Source organism: Bicyclus anynana, chromosome 7 (genome assembly GCF_947172395.1).
Source record: "Bicyclus anynana chromosome 7, ilBicAnyn1.1, whole genome shotgun sequence".
NCBI lineage: Eukaryota > Metazoa > Arthropoda > Insecta > Lepidoptera > Nymphalidae > Bicyclus > Bicyclus anynana.
The window spans coordinates 16,450,912-16,464,754 of NC_069089.1; the positions used below are offsets into that span (position 1 = coordinate 16,450,912).

General features: G+C 32.8%; 1 protein-coding gene across 5 annotated transcripts in view; it reads right to left on the bottom strand.

Moving 5' to 3' along the window:
- LOC112044092 (uncharacterized) overlaps nucleotides 1-13,316 on the bottom strand; it is a 121,813-nt gene extending 108,497 nt beyond the window's left edge. For 3 of the 5 annotated variants that reach the window (XM_052882488.1, XM_052882491.1, XM_052882490.1), the window contains exon 1: nucleotides 13,104-13,315. The gene's annotated coding sequence lies outside the window, so the exon portion shown is untranslated. Of the gene's footprint in view, nucleotides 1-12,999 lie in introns of all 5 variants that reach the window. The other 2 variants (XM_052882492.1, XM_052882489.1) reach the window with 2 other exon arrangements.
- Between the last annotated feature and the right edge of the window lie 527 nt (nucleotides 13,317-13,843).

The following is a 13,843-nucleotide window of genomic DNA, read 5'->3' on the forward strand; positions in this document are numbered from 1 at the left end:
ACACAAACCATGTTATAGCGTTTTCATTATACTGCGAACTTAATGCATTATAGTTGTATAATAAAGTTAACAATCCTTAGGTCTTCATTATAAGACCATAAGGGCTATATTACAAAAATAATTCGGAAACCAGTCGCTCACGGGACTCTACACACTTATCAGTGAAAAGTCGCATTTAGAATTCGTAACTAGGAGTATAATTAATCTCTAGTTGTTGTAATACTAGTAATGAGTCTTTATACTGTTCATTTACTAGTACTCAATTATCTAATTAATGGTCTCACTAAAACTCAAGGACTTTGATCGTTTTGAATATTTTGTTTCGCTTGTTATATATTAACACAGGGGTACTTTCACGGGGGTACAGGGTCATTACTAGTATACGAACATCGAACATAATAGAAAACACCCAAAGGAAAGGCAAACTCTTCAAAAAAATCAGAATCAAAACGTATTTTTTATTAGAACCGCGATGCATTTCAGAATACAAATAAATGAATGAAGAATGCGCGATTCAATGAGAATGAGTGATGAAAATTATATTGTGTGCTCGAGTGGGTATATAAATAGTTAGATTTACCATTTAAACCGTTGCTGGCGTTGCGAAGTGGTTCTACATATACTTTTTGTATTATTTGTAATCTACCTTCATTACTCTATACATCTACATTTTGACCCTAAACTTTGTGCTTCTATATTGCTTTCTTGGATATAATTATCACTCTTGATAAATAATATCTAATAATAGATATGCTTATTTTGACCTCATCCGGACTTTAGCAGGGGTGAAAATCTAATCTAAAGTAAGTTAATTAATTTAGTTTAATTATAATCTTTACTAATGTACTTTAATTAGATTTAAATTCGGAACGACGTAATGCGATTTCGTGCCGACAAATGTGTATCGAACCCAAACTTCCTACAAGACCATCGCGTGACTAAGGAAATTTACAAAATTACTCCGCGCAGTCAATTTGTGCTTTATTTTCATGTTTTATGGACGCATTTTCATTGACCCAACTTTTAATAAGTTGGTCTCGATGAAAGTAGAACCATGAGGCATGGTGTTCTCTCGGTGATTACTGCGCACTGATCGAGTGGTATATTTGACTGATATATTGTCCATATTTCATGAATTTATTTTTCCTTCCAATTGGCTTATAGCGAAGGTCAATGAGAGACTTCATATTTTCTTAACAATTTACTTGTATAAAGTAACTGTTTTACCACTATATTTGGTAGAGATCGATTACTGGATGGAGGGATTTTGGTTGGAGCTTTATTAAACACATAGCTTGATTGTGTGTACCGATATTTTTTTGTAATTCAACAAGTACTTCACTATATTCTACATCAATTGCTGAAATTGAAGTCTTAATGCCTCCATTCCTGTCTCAAGACCGATAGGTAATAGGTTTGATCCCTTTCAACGATTGTCGTACCTGGCCACGCAATAATGTAGGTACCTTAATACCTACTACTACTACAGTTTCAACGTAGAGGAGCAGCATATTAATGTAAAGCTTAATAGCTCAACGGTAAGAGCGGTCAGACTCATCACCGAGGGGTGGTGGATCGATCCCCGCCCCGTTGGTCTATTATCGTACCCACTCTTAATACAGTCTTTCCCGACTAGTTGGAGGGGAATGTAAATATTGGTCATATTTAAAAGATATGGCAAATATTCTTTTTTTTTTTAAATATAGCGCTCAGCCTTATTCGTAGTACAGATTATTCTACGAAAAACCTCTAGGTAGATTTCTATATAACATCATAATAAAACACTAAACTAAACAAACATAACATCGGAAAACATAATTTCTTAAACAACATAGAAAAACACAAAGTCTCTTTCGGCATTTGCGTAAAAAGAAAGTTATATACTGGTAGAAACATGTAAGCAGAGCCTATTTAGGAACTCGGTTGAAAACGAAACCTATTTTCACGAGGATGTTAACAAAAACTTAGTTTCCATTTCCAGCGAGGGTCTCAAGTCACTCGGAAGTAACTCGGCCAAACATTGTGCTGAGGAAACGAGGGCGGACACTAAACCAAGCGCTAGGCAAATATGACCATACACTGTGACCTGTGCAACCGTTCATCATGTTTGCACAGGCGGACTAGCTGTGGCTGGTTACCTTTGCTAGGAATAGCGTGGTATATTAGTTGACATCTTTCACTAAGCACGAGTAGGATGATTAACAGAAAAATCTCGTAAGAAAACGGGAATGCTACATTTCTCGATTCCTTACGCAAGAATTTTGTAGTGATGCTCTTTGTACTTTATTCACTCGGAAAGGTCTGATTTTTGTGCTTGTAGGTATATTTTTTATTGACTTTAAAAAAAGGAGGAGGTTCTCAATTCCAGTATGTTTTTTTGTCACAATTACTTGAAGACTACTGGACCGATTGAATTTTGTTTGAAAGGGTATTATACTCCTGAGGTGGTCCCATTGTCAACATTTCAGGATCTGACGATGGGAATAGAGGGGAACTTTCAAAAATCGTAAGCGTGATTACAGAATTTCCTTTCAGCACTATAGAGCACTAAAATTTGATGAAGGTTTGGAGTCGATCTGATGAAGAAACTGAAACAGACGAGGAATCTTTTCAACGGTATACAGGAATATAACAATAACTCAATAACAAAATATTTTGTTATTTATCGCTTTTTAGTTAAAGTGGGTACGTTTTTTAAATTTTATTAATATTTTTTTGTTATTCTATTACAAATTGCCTTTCACTGCAATCTCATCTGATGTTAGAGTGCGCGCGACTGGCAGCGCAATTATTTTGCCAGCTTTAGTGGTCTCTTTTACCCGCCAAGAGATAGATAGAGATAGACGACAAGATGGCGGCGGAATTAGTTCCGATTTTGGCCACGCGCAAACATGTCTTGCGCGCAGTTTATGTGTGATGGCGATCTGCATGATGTCATGCACATCGCGACCAACACGATCAGTTTTATCGGATGTCAAGCCGTTAGCGCTGCAGGCACGAGGGTTTATCGGATAGTGAGTGGCTAACTGCAACATACTTAAAAAGTTGCCATTGTATGGGTATTCAAATATTTAATTCGTTGCCCGAAAACATTAAATTATTGCCCTATAAAAAATTAAAATCCGCACTTAGAAAGTGGCTCATTAATTATGGATTTTATTCATCTAGAGATTTTTTTAATTATAAAAGCAAATAAAAAACTATGTATTGTGACATTATTAATATTCAATTTTTTTTTGTTTATATTTATTAATTATGTTTATCCTATGACATTGTAAAGATTATTATTATATTATTAATTATTATTATTTGAAATAAGTACTCTGTACCTGCACAGATTGTAATTTTTAACTTTTTCTAATTTTTAGTTTTCGATTAATCATCTGCTATTGAATTTATTTTTTTATATTTTGTCAATAGTATTTGTAATATAAATTGTTGTATGCCAGAAATGGCTAAATACATTAGATTGTATGTGTTCTCAGCAAAATAAATGAATGAATAAATGAATGAATGAATAACATAAATTAAAAGCTTAAAAAATTTAAATATTATCAATAAACCGTAAAGAAAACATTTGTTACGTTGTTATACCGAAATATACCAGTGATCACGTAATCAGGGAGGTTGTGGTTTTAAAACTGTTTGTCAGATATTTAATTATTAAATACACGTGGTTTAAACAGCTTTTAGGCATCACGCCAAAATTATATCGATTGTGTTGGCGGATGAAGATTTTTTAACTTACCGAGTAAATCCGCTTTTAACTTTATCATCGTCGTCAGATTATTTTAACCATCCACTACAACATGCTTTCCCTCAAATAGTAGAGGGAATGTTATAGAGCATAGATCCACCACGTTGCCTATATACGGGTGGGGAATTTATCGATCTTTATCACATGTTAATTATGAACTGGCACCAACGGCTTATAACGCCCTGTCCTGAGGCATAAAGGTATCTTTTGGCTCACTGTTGAGCACGAGTCTCTTCTCAGAATGAGAGGGGTTAGGCCAATAGTCCACCACGATAGCCAAATGCGGATCGGCAGACTTCACTCACGTAGAGAATTAACAAAATCTCCTAAAACCCCCTCGGGGGCCACCCACCCTTACCCTACTCCTACCCTACCTCTAACATACCCCTACACTAAATATCCTATGTCTGTCTCCTTGTTCTAAGCTTCTTCTTTAAATTCTCCACCAATTTTCAGCCAAATCGGCAGTTCTTGAGTTATAAATAGCGTTACTAACACGACTTTCTTTTATTTAATAGATTTCATAAAAAAAAATTAGTATTGAATTATTAGACCCCGCACTAAAAAGTGCAGTGTTGGCCGACCCCCCACCAGGTGGACTGACGACATCAAGCCAGTCGCAGGTATTCGCTGGATGCAGATGACTCAGTATCGTGATGTTTGGAAGTCGTTACAAAAGGCCTATGTGGAAGCCCTTCGGCTGATATGATGATGATGATGAAATTATTAGAATGTATTACAGTTTACAATTATATTAAATCAAGCAAAGCCTTAGTGCAATATATTTTATCCAATTTCTCTAGAGCAACCGTATTATAAAGTTTCCAAGTGTAAAAAAGGCTTTCGGCTGCGTTACATGATAAGCTCGTGATTAAGGTTGGTTGGATATAGGATAAATTTAAATTTGCTACTCTTCCTGAGCCTGTTTGTTTTTTTTTTTTATTAAAACAAAATGAAGATTAAACAATTGTTTTTAGATAGTTAATATATTTTTTTTAATAATTAAAAATTAAAAAAAATATCTCAACTCAGTTACAAAAAGAACCTTCAGCATAACAACAATAATTCTAATTTTTTGTTCTATTTCTGTTCCAGTACAATATAATGGTCGAGATAAAATTAATCGTTCCTGTACGCTGTACTGCCTGAGGCCTCCACGTGTCACAAAACAAGAATACATTTGCATCCCACGTAGCTCCTATTTATAAGCTATTAAAGTTTTTTTTTGTGCGTGACAGTTACATGAGACAGTTCTGTCAGTTGTCCGTCACAACTGACGTACCGTTTTAGTCCCACTTTTTCGCTTGGATTCTTGCGTTATATTTAAGGGAGAGGAACAGAAAATAGATTTATTTATTTGAAACATTAGCATACAGATATTTCGATAAATCTGTTTTGGTTTTATTCATTAAATAGACATAGAAAATCTTTCCAAAGTTCTCATAACGTATAACTTTTATTTCACTTCTAACTTAACTGAAATATTAGATTTTTTAGATATATCTATCTTGCCTAAAAGTTAAAATGGCTTGTGTTATTAGGTACCTAGGAACTAAGATACTGAAATAGTATATTTAGATATACTGCATCGACTGTCTAGATAGAGAATAGATTTATGCTTATGCTAAAGCAAAACATTAATAGTAGTTGATAATAAAGTTACCAATAGTAAGCAATTTTAAGCCCATCGCTTTATGACAGTAAAAACAACTGTAATTTCTCATCGGGAAACAAATTGCCAAATTTATCACCCAACAGTAACTACAAACGGGTAAAAATAAAGACATATTCCACAAGACAAATTGATTCCAACAGAAAGTTCTTAGCACAAAGAAAATAGCAGAGTGGCAATTCAAAAAGTGAATTAGTTCGTAGCTGAGAAATTAATCTAACCATGCCCGTTTCGTTTCCTAAAATTAAGTAGCACTTAAATTAGATCGTTAATTACTACTTTATGTGCTACTTAATTTTAAGGCTGTGTAGAGAACGAATATCTTACTGCGTTATCGTAAACTATATAAAGGTATATCGGTGATGCATCGTAAAAATTCTATATATTTTGGCGGACCAAATATTTCCTTGACTGCGTGATACTAGTATGAAATTATCATTGCAGCTTATTTTTAAGGCCTTTTTCTTAGAGAGGATTTATATCTTAATATTGAATGTACACAGTTAAAAATATTGTCTATATTATTGGCAATACGTATGAAAACGGCGTCTATGGCGTATCCCTTTCCTGGCCAAACCATTATTAAATATATATAAAATAATAGTTTGGCCAGGAAATTTTTAGGCAACCTTCTCGCAATATATGATATAATATATCAGTAATGATATTTTCACCGGGAGTTGAAGGTCGTTATTAATACTGATCTTAGACTTTTACTATAATGATCACTATGAAGATATTTGTAGACAGCTTAACTCTTCGAGGGTGGAACTCATAACTTACCAATACTGATGTGTGTGCGACTGGGAACTTTTCAGTAGAAAGTCCTACTCAGGTTAAGACTAGAATTAAGTTAAGATTAGAACCCAGTAGATTCTAGACTACTAGCCACATGCAATAACCATTGGACAACGAGGCAAGCAATTGTCGCAAAGCAATGAAATTTTTAAGTAAAAATAAATACGCTCTGCATTTAATTATCATGTAAATTTTTCATCATAATATTTTGATACTAAAACTTATTGTGTTCTCTACTTGTCTTGCTTTTAAACGTCAAGAAACCGGTCGAATGCTGATAACTTCCGGCGCGCAAGAAATAAGACTATGTCGGGGTAGTTTCGTTCTTGTTTCTCTTATTTCTCTTAGTTCACATGGTGTTTTTATTTCTTTTGGCTCGGCTTTTGCTGGCGTCGGGTTTTTGTTGGTGCATCTCCTTTATTAAAACTTGTTCATAGGTTTTTTTACCAAACGCAATACGTATCCACCTTTATTTAACGCTCCATTACTTTAAGTGATTTTTGAAGCACTCTGTAGACTAGTAGGTACTTTTTGTAGTAGGTTTTTTTGTATTATATTTAAGTAGGGGTATCAGAAAATTGGTTTTGTTCATGTCATTATATTGTCAGACTGACAGACTGATACATGCAGGTTTTATAGGATTTTTTGTATTTATAATGACTAAGTTGGCGTTTCATGGTATTGTATGTTGTAAAATGTATACCGAATCTGAACGTTTTATTTTGAAAAAGTGATTTTGTATCTTTAAAAAATCCCAAATCATCTTTTTAAAAATGCCTACTGCTAAATTAGATGTGGGTCAATTAAAACAAAACGGCACAACAACACGACAATTTTTACACTACCATTTATAAATAACTAAAAATATTTGTTTGACATTGACATTTTATTTTAAAATTGGACATTGCTTATTAGTTTCATTATTTTTGACTATTGTAATTGGGTGGATATGTTTATTTAATTTTATTAGCTTTAATTAATCTATTATTATGATAACTATAGCTGACACTTATATTATTTAAAATTTTGAAGATTCTAATTTAATTCTATAAAATTGTTCTACTCAAATTTCTACTTAAATTTAACTTTTATTTTTAATTTTGTCCAATAAAATGTTAAATATATTATTAGAATGTAACAATATTGTTATTAGCAATTCCCTGACAGTAAATAAATAAATAAAACCAAGGCCCAACTGTCCCAAGGAGGCGACTGAGGTCTGGTAGTATCATAAAATAATATAATTTAGAAAATTTCTAATTTGTGTAACAGATTCCCTCTTACGAACATGAAATTTTCTGAGCCATAAATTTTGTAATCCAATAAGTGTAACACTAAATGGAATAACCAATAAATTACAAGTTCCGATCGAATCGTTGCTCGTCGGCATCCATTCTCGGGTATCTTATGATTTATACCTTCCATTGCAGCTTTCCCACTTGGTGAGGTTTCATCTAATGATTTGTATAGGTCATAACCAGCTGTGGCAAATCGCCTTATTTGTTACTAAAATTTAAATACATATCTATTAGTGATCCCCACAATTCAGTTCGCAACATATTTTGGTTTTCACAAATTCCGTCGGGACCATAGATTTTACCGAGATAAAAAGTAGTCAAGGTCTTAGACCTAGTTCGGACTACTTTAGTATTTTAGTCAAGTACGGACAAGTTTTGAATTTACCGCCCAAAAATTGTACTCGACTAAAATACTAAAGTAGTCCGAACAAGGCCTAAGGGATTTGAGCCAGATACTATCATATTTATACCTAATATTAGTACGGAATCAAAATGGAAGTAGGTCCTTGTAGGTGATTCAATTCAACTATTTATGACTTTCATTTGTGCCAACTAAGCACAACTTATCTCGCCATTGTCGAGTAGATTATTAGCCTATTATGGCTAGTTGACACTTAATTTATTTTTTCATATTTTTTTGAGACGTGATTACATGAAAATTTTAGTTTTTGAATATGTTTTTGACAATACGAGCCATAACGCTTATATTTCAACTGTTTCATGACGACGTCACTTCACTATAACGAATCCCTTAAGTGACGTGAATTATATTGGAGCGTTTGCCAAAAATATTAGTTAACAATTAGTTTGAAGTTTAGTACATCAAGTGTGTTAGTGACGTCACAAAATGGATGACAGCGTTTTTGACGTTGGGTTATTTGAAAAAATACGTGATATTTAAATTAGGTTTTATAAAAATCCTTAAGTTTTATTAATTGATATCGATATTTTTCGGACGCTTATTTCATGTATTACACGAAATTATTGTTGTTTATAGTAGATTTGATACGAGTCAACTACCCTATTAGGAGAATATTCGGTCTTGTAGGTGATAAAAAATAGTGACATAAATAAGTTAAAAATATTCTATTTTATAAAACAAATATTCCGGACTATTTAGAGAATATATATAGTCCAGGACATTATGATCCATTTCCAAATATGTTAAGCCACTGGACCAAACTGGGTATATTCATAAGAATACATTCCATATGTACGAGTAGCTATAAGTATTAAAGGTAGTTCTGTACTTTTGTTTGTTGTTTCTTTGTACTTTTTGGTAATAGTCAGGTCAAGAACCTTAAATCGGGTTTGATTGTTACGGATACTGTTTTTATGATTGAACTGATTTCAATAGCGGACGCATTAATAGTTACAGTAACCGTTATTCTGATGTTGATTGGATCAGTTCTGTTTCATTAACTGGAAGCAAAGCCAAAAGAAAGAGTAATGATTTCAACATACCATGTAGTTAATATAATTGTCATTCGTAAAAACGTTGAAAAAATTATAGTTAATATTTAAAACATATAAGGTAAATTAACAGAAATAAATTCAAAACCTAAAATCAGAGTACAGAATTACCATGATTTAGCACGTAAAAATTTTGTTTAATCCCCGACTGTCTTAACAGTAGCTAATAAAAGATCTTTACTAGAATATAACCTTTTGTATAGAATTAATTTTAATATTATAAAAAAACACCTAAATCTTCGAATTGGCTATAGACAAGTATAATCTTAGCACTGTTTCAATCACGTCAGGTTTTTAAACAAACAATACTGCATTACAAATTTTAATAGGTCTATCAGTTTAGACGCTATCGGTTTAGATGCCACAGACAACAAACAACATACTCGTAATATAAATATTCTAAGAAATAATTTAAGAAAAGCCGTTTGCATAGACTTTAATTATAATGCAAAAATATAGATAAATAAATAAATTATTGCTTGTAAAGCTCTTGTAATGTCAAAATTATGTATCTATAAAATAGAGCTTCCTATTTCATGCATACATAATTCTGACTTTATACAATCACCTAAATTTGAATGAATAATGAACAGAACGGTCTAAACGGTCGTCGGTATCATGTTTTAGGCGCGGTTTATAAATCGTAAACTGGTTGGAAATTTACATTTTAGGAACAAGCCCTCATTGTTTCTGGAGCCAGCTTGCATTGAAAACAAACGAAGTGTGGACGAATTTCACTCCATCTGCTTCTACAAATCCGTATTTTGTGAGCAATCCGGCGATTATTGAACCTAACGACACGACGGTCTCTTTGGCGTAGCCGTTTCTATTGCTTTGGCAGGCAGCTACGAATTTTCAATTGTTTTATTCCTATTTTTTAATTAATTTTTTTTTTTGTACGAGATGAACAAAAGATGATTTTAAAGTATTATAATTATAGTTTGTTTTTCACCATTATAAAGTAAATTCGTAAATTTTAAAAGAAGAATTATGATAGTTTCAAACACTTCTCATGCTCAAAGTCATAGAAGAAGCCGAAAATCAGCCATGTTTTCCATTCTGTTTGTTTTATTATATCACAAAAGTTCTTTGTCCCGCCATCTCGAAATATAGTGGATGCATGAAACCTTAAAGTTTAATTAAACCAATTATACGTAACAAATAAATAAATTACGTAAATCATTCACTGTCGAACATTCACATTTCTGCATTTCTTAAAAACTGCAATCAAGTACTAAAAGTGTTACTGGTAAAAAGCGGAGTGATTTGTCGATTAGAACCTGAATAGAAAATTGCTTATTGACTGAAGTGTTTGAAAGACGGAAAGAGGGCAAATGAAAAAGTAGCAGAACTCTTTTGACCACTGGCGGAATTGCAGGGGCTATTATAGAAGTTTGTAAAGCCACTAGTTCTGGATGAATCACTAGTTTCTGAAGCCATTTGGCTGAGTACTCTGAATGCTACACAGAAATCGAGTTTTAGTTCTAATCCCGTGATACATTTGTCTAACTTCACTGCGATATTTCTTTGAATAAAAAGAAAAACACATTGTTAAGACTAATTATTTATTTATTAACATGCTGGACTTACTCGTAATAAATATTTTTAGCGATTCATTTATTCGAAATTAGCGCTTTAATAATCAAGTCAGTGTAATCAATTATAATGTAAATTTTAATACTTAAACACAGTATTATACTAAATCAGTTTCGGATCACAAAGTCAATTAACTTACCTATAAACATGAAACCCTTAATGTCCCGTTAGGAATTCATTTTCGTCAGTCTATTCATATTACGCGTTTTCAAAAGTTTATTTTTCGAAATTAACTGTGTATTTTTAAAATTAAAACATTCTTCTTTTCTTTTTTAAGCAAAAAACTAGTAGTAGTTGTGTATTACAAAATTAAAAGCAAGAAGATAACGTACGACAGTACGAGTAGTCCAACGGGCAAAGATATAAACTCAAGACTTCTCTGACTTGATTCAACACACAACTATAGAGCTAATAATAGTTTTATTAAATGTTTCTTTGATAACCGAAAACCCGTAAGAGTGTGGGGAGATTTTGTATTTGTAAAAAAACTAACCCCACGACTTTCATTCTTTGTTGTTTCTAACTCTACATTTTCCCACAATACGGGATCATACATACAATTAATACAAACAGATTTATTTTTATAAACAAGAACGTTAACCGTGTCTTTTATAATATGAACAACTGCATTCACCTTAAAGAATCCTTCATTCTCTTTATTCAGCAAAAAAACTGGATTACGAGTGTGTACATCAATAGACGAAAATTCCAAAAAATCTCGGATTTGATTGCAAACCCATAACCCTGGATAAATTAAAGGTATTGTTAAATCTTTCTTTGATAAACATTAATTCTGTTAAGAGTGCAAAGATTTTGTATTTGTATAAACCGCACGCCACGACTCTAAATCATTCATTGTTGTCTCTAACTCTACGTTTTCACACAATACGTGGGATCATATAATTAATGCACCCCAAAGACATTGCCACAATCGCAACCAAACCAACGGTAGCTCCGTTTCAACTGGCTTTTGTTTCGTTCGAGATAAAAACAAGAACGCAGACTTTGCGAAAGAAACTAGTCTACGAATATGATAGTGTATTTTAGTAGTTGTGGACCTAAACATCTAAACGAACACTACTAACTTGAAAATACCTAAACTGACTGAGACTGACTGATTAATACGTCGTTAACGTTTACCTTTTAACATTTTTAGTTATCTTGAAACTCACTAAAAAGCTTTTCTAGTGCAACAATCCTTTATCTCGCCATTCTCATCAATTTCAGACCTAGTGATGAGATGATTGCCTTTTTAATGAATCAATAGCTTTTCCAATTTGTTAAAAATAATGGATATAGGTACTCAAGATAACCATTACTTTAATAAGTTATTAATGCAGTGAATATGAAAATTTTCAATTATTTACTTCTCGTCATCGATAAGGACTTGCCAAACAATGAGCCCTGAAAAACAGTGTAAAATATATTCATAGAACTGGTGTGATTATTAATTGCCTACATTATTCATCATTTGTCATTGTTTACCTAGCTGAAGACTTCTACTTAACAACTACAATTTTTTTTTAATAATTGCCGTAGAGATAACTAAAATACTTTTCCTGTAGCTTATAACATTCTTCTTAAGTTATGACTGTATTGGAGCAAATAAAACATAACAAAATTATTAATTTCGGCGTCTGCGAGTTTGAACAATATTTATATAATACTTATTCGGAACTCTAAAGAGCAGAAAAAGATTAATTCTATTCAAAATGTAAACGATATCATTCTACTTACGTGATATACCTATAAGTAAAAGTATAAAGTAACTTTATAAAGAATTATGTTTAAATTCTGTTAAAATTCTTTATCTAGTTGCTTTTAAAGTTTGCTAAATAAACATAAAAAATAATCAGAAAAAGGATTGTCCATGATGATAATAAAATGTGATCAATACTTGAAATAAGTAAATCTAAATAAATTTAGTAAAACAAATGAAAGTAAACTTAAATCATAGACTTTATTTCTACATACAAAACAGGATATTGTTATAAATTAAAATTAGTATCAAGGTGATAATTTTGTTTGTTCGAATAATTGAGAAAACAAAGAAAGGAATTCAAATCACGAAGATTATAACAACCATCACTAACTCTACTGTTTTGAATCTAAATATTTACAAAGGACGGGCTAAAACAAGGTGCGAAATACACATTTGCGACGAACAGAACAACGGCAAAAACCTGTAACTGTGCTTTATAAAACAGTAGATATCAATAAAATTTTGGCAGTGACAAAAACATGAAAATTTGCAACACAAATCGCACTGCAGTATCTAGTGCAGAGGTTTTTGTGTGCCGGTTTAAAGAAACCCTCTGATTAGCATATTACACAGACACCCACTCTCTATGTGGTCCAACCATCATTCCACTAATGTATACTATCTCAACCCCAACTCGCATTACCGATTAAAGAGCACAGTTACGAGCGATTTATTGCCGTACAAAATGTTGTTTTATATCATTATTCAAGATACTGTGACGCTGGGTGCAAAGCTTCTTGACGTTACCACTCTATACAACAGGTTCGTTCACATTTTTGTAACAGATAACACTTCGGGCGGCACAAGAACACTGGGTCTATGCATATTTTAGTGATTGGCAGTGAGATTTTTGGGTTATTTTGTTCTATTTTGTATGTGAATAGTACGGGCCGCGACGCTACGTTCAGGCGCCCCCTTCGCGCGCGCATAAACGACTGATTGTATTACCCCGGCTGAAGGTTTCTGTCCCGGCCGGCGCACGATGTACACTTCAATCGCGTTCCGTTTCAACCACAAACATATTGATTCTCAATTCTTATATTTATTTATTAAAATATAATAAGTCACTCCAATTTAAATAAACGGTATTTATTCAATAACTTTTAGTAATATATCTGGTATTTTGTTAGTAAAATTTATTTTTTTGTAGATATTTCACAAGTTCATACATTTATTTGAATGTTATTATATTCTTAATTATCGTACGAATTAGTAATGCGGTTCTTGGTTTTCTAAAACATGAGAAATTTGATAAAACATGATAAGTTCAATTTACAATTTGTGCTTGAAAAGGAACGGGAACCGAAATTGGCAACAGTGACGCCATCTCGCTCGCTCTACTCGAACCAAAGCAAAGCTCCCAGAGTGGTGCGTGTTTCAACCCTGTGTACCCTTCTCAATGCAGGGTAACACTACCCAATATAACCTGACCCCAAGCTATTGTTCGTTGTATCCGTTTTCGGGAATATTACGCGACGCCGCGGAGT